Genomic DNA, 9,361 nt, shown 5'->3' on the forward strand with positions numbered 1-9,361 from the left:
GCACTTAAAAAATATCTTATAATAACTTATATTATATCTTATAATAACTATTCATGCGAATAATATTCGAAAAGACATTCGTAAGTAAGATTCAAAACGTTGATACACTTTAGTGTTAGATTGGAAACTCTTAGAAATAAAGAGTCGACTCAAATTAACCTTCCGATGTGGTTTCACCCAAAACAGTTTTAAAACTATTAAAAACTAACCTAAAAACACTTTGCCACATGAAAGAGGTTTTACATGGGTTTTACCCGTTCAAAGTGACCATCTTTCTTTTGGTCGGTGAAGCATTTAACGTCAGAATTTATTGCTTAGGTAAACTGGATATACTGGTTACTTTACACAATGTTTACGTAAAATTTATTCGTTTTCTTGTATCACAAATATTATTATGTACCTAGTCTATATTCGCAAGTTTAAATGCACCTGAATTTATATTACTGCAAAGTTAAATAGACTCATGTTTTATAGTTCCGTACGAAAATGGTAAAACGGCACCAAGGTCTTGACATCTGTCACCAGGCTATTATCTCATGAACAGGGGCCGGCAGTTGATATTTCCATAAATATATCTATTGCTTCTGTCGCCGTTGTATTTAAATTAAAAACAATTAAAAAAAGAAGGAAAATACTGAGAATATGCGAAATCTATAACTTAAATTTTTGCCTGTTCATTTAAATAATGGTACGGAACCCTATGTGAGTTAATCTAAAACTCGTACTAAACCAGTTTTTTAAGTTAACATTACATAAAACCTTGTGTAAGGCGGGATTTTCACACGAAGAGAAAATGAGGCGTTACTCATATTTTTTCGTAAGCTATCTGGAGCACGCTGTTTATTATCTTTTTACTTAAATATGAAGCTTTACGTTCTGACATCTAATTTTATAAAGGTATTTTAGCTATCAGGGTCCCGTATCCAAAGAATAAACAGAATTCGAGTATAGGAAAATAAATCCGTGGGCCTTGCAACAGGGGTTGTTATAAGCTACACTTGACAAGTGATAAATAAATAAAAATGTAAAGTGCTTCATTTCCAAAAAAAAAATAGATAAATACCATAGATGATTTTAAAGAATCTTTTATCGCATATAAAATAACACGTGTTTTCAAGTTGACATATTAATTATGTATTCTGTAACTAAATTTCTTATGCCTATTTCATATTCTTAAAAAAAAAAAAATCATAAGCGTTAAAGATATCGCTCAGAGAAATGGCTACAGTTTTTGACACACCAAGTCCTTTAATTAATTCTGATCACTATGACTTTTACTTCAAGAATAAGTATAAAATACTAGCTCCTACATAACAAAAGGTACTGGTCGTATATAACAAAAAGAATAGACGCTACAAGAAGACATTTTCGAATCGGGAGTTGTCATAATTTTAATTTTGAATTAGCATCATGTCAGGTGACGTTTCCACTACAAATATAATGTAAATCTTGTTGCCCACATCTAAGCTCGCAATAATCCGCAAAATAATCCCTCGATAACACAAAATGGGGATAAAAACTATCCTTTGTGTTAATCCAGGTTATAAACTATCAGAATACCAAATTTCGACTCAATGATATTTACGTGAAAGAATAACATACTTACAAACTTTCGCGTTTATAATAATAGTAGGATAGGATACATTTCTTACTAATTATTATACATTTGTGATGCAGTATTAAAATATACTATCAGCCTTTACATGTGCCAATGCTGGCCAGGCCCCTTTCCATATAGGCAAGGAAATAATTAATCACCACGCTAGCTCACCGCGGACTATTCCGAAGTCCAATATCCAGATATTCCTCAGCGATGTGACAATTAAAGTACATACTACCTTGAAAAATAATACATTAGTAGGTACTTGCTTGTCTTAGGACTTGATAATTCATAGTTCTAAAAATATCCAGTAGATTTAATATTTTCGTTTAAACTTCTCTATTGATTCTGCGAAGTAACTCCCAAAGGACAGAAAGGGATAGAAAGTTAGATAGCTTTATTAACTAAACACAGTTGCTAGGTTAGGTAAGAAACTCTTTTGAGTCTAGAAAGTTTTTAGGGATCCGCAACCTTAGGGAAAACGAGACTCTGTTACGTAGACTTGTCTAAAAAGTCTCATGAGCTGTTATAATTAGACGAAGTTTTCATAAAATGTTGTTGCCAATATTACATAAAATGCTAGAACACGGGACAAAAAACATATTCAAGAGATGACCTGAACAAAAATCTTGTCGTCTTTTTTGACCGTTTCATACACAGAAGAATTCGTAAACGTAACCGACTCGCACTTGTCCGGTTTTCAATCTTCTATTCTTTTTCAATTAAGTTAAATGCAATAGACACCTCAACTACCAAAATACAAATAAAACAACATTCTCGCATATTAAATTTATTAATACAGACGTAATATTGAACAGGAAAAGCCTAAGAGTCAGAATAATGTCATAACTATGATCGCGCAATGGCGTTCATTATAACTGTACGCAACTTATTTCTTAGCGTTTCCGGCGATATAGGTACAGATAGTACTATTTTATAACTACCTACTTCAAACTCAAAATCCAAGTAAAAAGTGACTCGGTCTAGCAAAACTGAAAGTTCGGTAAAATGGCCAAAGATAAAGAAACACAGGGTGGTTAACCTCCTTCAATTTGTCACCCACCTTAACATCTTATTTTATATTTAGTAGGTACCTACTTACCTAGCTGTTATAGCGGCGGAAGAATTAAATCATCCATAAAAATACTACTGCCTAGCTATCACGGTTCATAAGAATCAACCAGGTAAGGAACAACGGAGCCTGGGTAATTCAGTTTTTACCCGGTAAGTGTGGAACCCTAAAAACAGGGAAAGGGTAAAATTTTATTCGGAATTCAGTAGCAGCAATCTAGTAGCGTGGTATTTTTATTAAGAAATGTTTCTACGAAGAGACAGCCAACAGACTCTTTGTAAACACTAAAATAGTGTAGCAAGAAAGAAGTTAAACTCGTTCAACCGTATAAAATCATCTACCAAATAATATTCAATCAAAACTCAATATAAAATCTCACTACTATGCAAATTATATCTATAATTAAAACTTGTTAGATACGCAAACGTTCAAGTCAAACCCTCAGATGAGCTAGGTACCTATTCACAAACATTCGATTTGCAATTTTCTGTTGAAACACGTAAGCATTTAGTTATACAAGTTTGCCGCTGACTAAGCACGTAGGTACCCACAGAAAGTACACTATAAAACGACCGTACGGTATTATAGACTATAGCAAACTGGAAACTTTCACCAATTTACCACGAAACTCCATTTGGTAAAGAACTTTTGAACTAGAATTGCAGCAGGATTACTGAGAAACTTCGTATGACACACCCAAATGGTATTTCTATTAGTCTAAAATGAGATAAGGATACGGAAGTACGGTTTAAGATCATCCAAAATTAGAATCTTCCTGCTTAGAAACTTATTTATTACCTACCTACGCGAGTCGATAAAATTGAAGATCTTACATAAAGTAAACCTTACTTACGCATTTCTGTTCTTCCAAAATGATTAGTAAGATTATTTGAGTTTCATTACATTTAATTATTACAAGCAAGTAATAAGACGACTAAATCATGAAACAAAGACATTCCAAAGTTATGACTACGACGAAATATAATGTTTGATCAATCACTTCAAAAGTCGGTTGCCATCTTAAATTAGCATAGATTTAAAAAAGTAATAAAAAAACCGGCAAAGTCGACCGGTATTATGCCAGCCTACGATTTCGGTGTAAAGAGGTTCGTTACTTAGAAACGAAATGATAACAAAAGAACGTATTATCTGTATTTTGATTACCTTGATTGATAGCGGGGATCCGATTACTCACAAACACTGTAAAAGTTAATTTTCAAACACAAAAAGTTTAGTTTCGGAACTGTAACAAGAGTATTTTATGGTTGAACGCGGCACTGTTCGCCCACGCCACACCTCGGGCACTTTCCAACCGGTTTTCTATGGAACCACGTAAAAGTATCACGTATCACGGAGCGAGCGCGACGCGTACCTTCCCGACGAACGTCACTGTGAAACTGGCTGGTCAAAAAAAAAGATAACCGGTGTTGCTAGTCGCGTTTCGAAAAGTCCGCTTGCGAAATGAATTTTGAATATTATTTGCATTTTGTTTTGAAATGGGTAAGAAAAGTGAATTTTGTTTGCAGTTGCCTTGACTTTTGAATAATTATTTTGTTGCACTAGTTCGGCCTTTTGTAATTTTTAAATAGATTTGCGAGGCCTTGTTTAGATTAATTAGATTGGTATTTAATGTATTTATTGTTATCTTTTATATTGAATTTTTTTTTTATTAAAAAGAGGACAGTAATGAGTTAGGGGTAACTTATTTTTTAAAATATATTGTTCATTAGCACGACATTATCATGTTTAGTCGTAAGCATAAGTTAAGTAGTTGGAATAAGGAGAAGAAGGCAGACTTGAGCTAGATATCTATGGATATTTTGTTTTAAAAATAACATTGAATAAAGGTAATTATTTCTACAAATAATTTACAATACACAAAAAACAAGGAAACAAAACAAATCTATTGGATGTATTTACAAGGAGTACATTTGCAATATCCGATATAGTTAAACATTAAAATAATAACTAAAACATGTGTTCAAAAAGTCCACGATAATTTATTTCCCACCAATTTACCCTACAATCCGGCAAAACTCGAGCTCTGACAACTCTAAAATTCAACTTTCATCGTGCACTCGTGCGACTTCGTACAATTCCGTCAGGCTTCGGCTCCACGGTTCACAGCACCAACGGTCAGTTTTAAAAAAGAAAACAAAAGTTTTTTTTTTTAGATGATAGAGCTCCTTACCATGATTTTAGACCAGGGCATCGCATTCTTCAACTATTTTGAATAGACTTCATAAAATGGTGTCAACTTATTTTATTTCTAAAGTAGGTAGATAACAAAATTAAATAAATATCGTTTCCCGTTTGAGAATTAGTTTAATTAGTATTCCAATAACAATCCGACTTATTGTTTCCGTTTGCAGGTTATAATCGTGTTAGATATTTATGTTAATTAACTGGCAACTCTTTTAATTGGGGACTACGGCCATAAATAAAGGTTCAGAACTTTCTTTTTGCAAAGGAAATTGTGGTAATGTATTGTTAAAAAACGTGTTTATTTTACATACATATATTTCCTGATTTGAATAGGAATTTTATGATCTAAGTAATCATAGTGGTATTACACACATATATTTTTTTGTATAATTTATTGGTTTATAATTAGTTCACATAAGAAATTCAACCAATTTAGATCTAAATTAAGTTAGTATTGATTTAACTACCTTCAAATATAGCACCACAAAACTAATTGAATAATTCATAATATTTATAACTCACCTTCAAATATATGACTCATAATTATGTCATGAAAACAATTTATGTCAATATCTTGTAAATTCCGTTGCGCTAAGAATAGACGCAGATGAGGAAAATACAAATTGACAAAACAACCAATTAAAGACTTATTCACTTTGTAATAAAATAAAAAACAAGGCAAGTGCGAGTCGGAGTCGCGCCAAGGGTTCCCTACAGTTCATATGTATTGTTTGATAGCTTAATTATTACGCTTAGTTATTTATTGGTTCCGTTTTTCCCCACGTTTTTATACACTAACTTTTCTTGTTTGTCGTTCCTTTTGGATTTTTGTAACTTATTTTTGAGACTACCCGATAAGCTAGCATTCTGAGATTTTCAGGATAGCTTCAGACCCGATCTCAATGCAATTTACAACAATCAAAACGGCTTGACCAGTTTTTATAAAATTTTAATGGAGTGACGTTTAAAATAGTTGGTTTATAGTTTTTTTAATCTATTAATATTTTTGGGACACCCAGAGGGTTAATGCTGATTCATTTCTCACCTTACCGATATGTTTTTCTTTATCTTTAAATGTGTCCGGAAACCTTAGTGTAGCAAGTCTGACCAATATCTGACTTTGTTTATTGTTGCAGGGGCAACATAATAATAATTAATATATCTGTGAAAATTTCATAAGATACAACAGTGACAGTAAAACGGGAACCCAATTTCAAACTCTTTGGGTATTGAACCCTAAAATTCTTTTTCATTTTTGCCGCCATTTTTTGACAGTTACCTACTTTTTTTGGCGGTAGAAAGTCTTGGTCATTGGTCAATTAACAATTATTGTTTGTGGTTTTTAAAATCGCGGTATTCGCGGTGGATCGGAAGCAGTTAATGAGTATTTATGGTTGTAATAACTAAATATGTTTTTATTGTGCAATGGTATTTAAGTAGCTAAATTTTAAGAAATTTTAAGTTAACTCTTGGGGAAACTCAACAGATTTTTCCTTATTGAACGTAAAGTTTTTATGACGGCACGGATTTTCGAGTGGTATAGATCAGGTAGGTACGCCAAACCCACTGAACATGACGTCGTGAGTTCAATCCCCGAGTAGGACAAGCATTTGTGTGATCCACGAAAGCGTGGATTTTGAGCAAAAACTTGTCCTGAGTTTGAGTGTCTTTGTGCATGTGACTTGATTGTTTGTGAAACAATGAACCGTATAATTATATAAAATTTTATTGAAATGAAGTGAAACAAGAATTTTTGCGTAAGATAACAATCCGCAACGCCATCTAGTTACAAAGCTTGTATTATGAGAACTAGACAACTGATAAACTATCACTGCATATTGTTCTATGACATATTAATTTTGTCTCTTTTACTAATTTCAAAAAAAATGAATAAATAGCTTCCACATTACAAATTCGAAACATCGTTAAATAATGAATATCAAATAGTCGGCCATCTTTTAAAAAAATGACCTGAATTCATTTCAATTTCTATTGACCGTACACCAAGAGTCTATGGTTTCAAAGAAAAAGTGATAGCATGGGAATGTTATTGCGTACATTGTTCTTATAATTAACATAGATATAAGAAAGTTGTTGAACGATACAACTCAATAATTTTACGCGGTCAAGTGCGAGTCCGGCTTACGTATGAAGGGTTCTGTAGCATTATTGGCAATATTTTTAATAAAATCTTGTTTGTTGTTGTACCTTTCATATATTGTTTTATTCTCTAATGTATTTTTAGTTTTAATTATTGTAGTAATATAAATAGATTATCCGAGAAAATTTCAATTGTGTAAGTAAATGTCACGATTCATGAGATACAGCCAGTTGCCTGACGGAGTCGTAGCAATAGAGTCTCGTTTTACCTTCTCGGTACGGAACCCTAAGACTATTAGTAGTTTGAGTCAGTCTGAGTCTCACACCGACCTCTTTAACTATGAGTATGCCAGTACCTGGTCTTTATTCAAGTTACATGTCTCCTCGCTAACGCTGACGAATCACTCAAATGTATTGAACGGACAAGTCAATTCACGTCTGAAGGTTATCCTACAGGTAGACTAAAGAAAAACTATTTTCAAAAGAAAATTGACAGCCCTCAAAGTTATGATTCCAACAATCTTATTTTCAAAAGAAAATTTATATCAGTTACCGGTATAACAACAATGTATCGTTATTATATGAATCAATGACAAAATAACATAAATATCACACTGGTGCTTTTTTGTGACAAAAGAGTGTCATCTCTTATAGTTCACTGTTTCGTTTAATCATAATTCAATAGCTTTTAGTCAAAGATAATAATTAATTACTGATGATTAGATATAAGAATTAGCTAGAGGCTAAGCTATAACCGCATAAGTGAATCGATCACAGGTTAAGGTTGACGCGGTTGGTCCGTAGATGATGACCATCTTTGTCATAACGAATTCCTCCGTGTTTCGGAAGGCACGTTAAATTGTGGGTCCCGGCTGATATTCCTACATCTTTGACAGTCATTACAGGTAGTCAGAAGCTTGAAAAAGTCTGACAACCAGTCTAACCAAGAGGTATCGTGTTGTCCAGGTAACTGGGTTGAGGAGATCAGATAGGCAGTCGCTCCTTGTAAAACACTGGTACTTAGCTGAAACCGGTTGGACTGGTAGCCGACCCCAACATAGTAGGGAAAAGGCTAGGCTGATGATGATTAGATATAAGAGTTGATAAATATCTCAATAAAATAGCAGGAAAACAGCTACAAAACAATCTCCTAAACAAAGTGTTGTAGACAGTTGCACAACCAACTTACAACTGTTTTGTAGCTATTAAGCGCTGAGTAACCTTTGGAAGAAGGTTATAAAACAACTTTTACTTTAATTATAAACTTATTAATTTCCATTTCTTTAAATATGAAAGCCTTAGCAATAGGTATTTGATTATCAGTTAATTTTCAATTAGCAAATTGCCGAGTCATAGTTAATTCATATATTGCTACTTATAAACAGAAAGTTTTAATTTGTGAAGCCTTATTGTTTAGTTCTTAAGCTTAGAATATCTTTGGTCTTAAAAAACACAGCCCGTGGATAAAATCCAAGCTATAAATTATCTGTATACCAAGTTGCATCTAAATCCGTTCAGTAGTTTTTGCGTAAAAGAGGACCAAATATACATGCATAAATACAAACATTCGCGTTTATAATATTTGTATAGAAATGTTATTAGCCCAGAGTGGCAGATATGGATTTGAACCTGTTACTTCGTACATAATATCCGTACATAGAACCACTGAGCCACCGTTACGCCCGCTATATTAATCCATTAAAATTCTTCATTTAAGTAGTCTAATCAACTAATAAAGTAATTTCGCTGTATTCGTCATTACTAATTAAATATTAATTTTAACTAAAAGCTAATTAATTATCATTATACGACCAAAGTGAAATAAAAGATACGTAGTTTATCATTGGGAACATAAAAAAAAAACAGTGTGACTATGACGGGTTCAGTATCAATATTTATAAAGTGTGAAAAGAAGTTGCAACTTAAATGTTTAATAATAGGTTTAAGAAATACGAATTTACAAAATAAAAAACACAAATTTATGACCGTACCAACCGTTGCTTAACCTCGATTTCAATTTAATTGTATGTGTTGTTCATCAGACACGGTGAAAGACAGATAGACAATGGTGCTTCAGTAATAGACAACAGTTTTACTTTATATCAAAGGAACTATTGAAAACAAGCAAAAATACAATTTATTCTATTTTTAGGATTTGTTTTAGTGGCAATAGAAATACAAAATCTGTAAAAAAAAGAGAAGTCTGCCTGTCTTGGTCCATGAAATAAAGTCTTAAGTAATAGGGTAATATTTTACCTCTCTGTAAAGAATCAAACGTGGTCCTTATACAGTAAAAATTACGTCTGCAATTGTCAAACCTAACCTACAAATAAACAAGCTTATAAAACATATCATTGAAGAAATTAACTTTTCTTTATAAACAA

The 9,361-nt window shown here is 32.7% G+C and overlaps 1 protein-coding gene across 5 annotated transcripts in view; it reads right to left on the bottom strand.

The window, feature by feature from the left end:
- The window catches only part of LOC113502553 (fasciclin-3), a 157,554-nt gene extending 153,475 nt beyond the window's left edge, over nt 1–4,079 (bottom strand). For 4 of the 5 annotated variants that reach the window (XM_026884167.1, XM_026884166.1, XM_026884165.1 and 1 more), the window contains exon 1: nt 3,837–4,079. The gene's annotated coding sequence lies outside the window, so the exon portion shown is untranslated. The remainder of the gene's footprint in view (nt 1–3,836) is intronic. The other variant, XM_026884169.1, reaches the window with a different exon arrangement.
- Nucleotides 4,080–9,361: the final 5,282 nt, after the last annotated feature.

Source organism: Trichoplusia ni, chromosome 17, assembly GCF_003590095.1.
Source record: "Trichoplusia ni isolate ovarian cell line Hi5 chromosome 17, tn1, whole genome shotgun sequence".
Classification (NCBI taxonomy): Eukaryota; Metazoa; Arthropoda; class Insecta; order Lepidoptera; family Noctuidae; genus Trichoplusia; species Trichoplusia ni.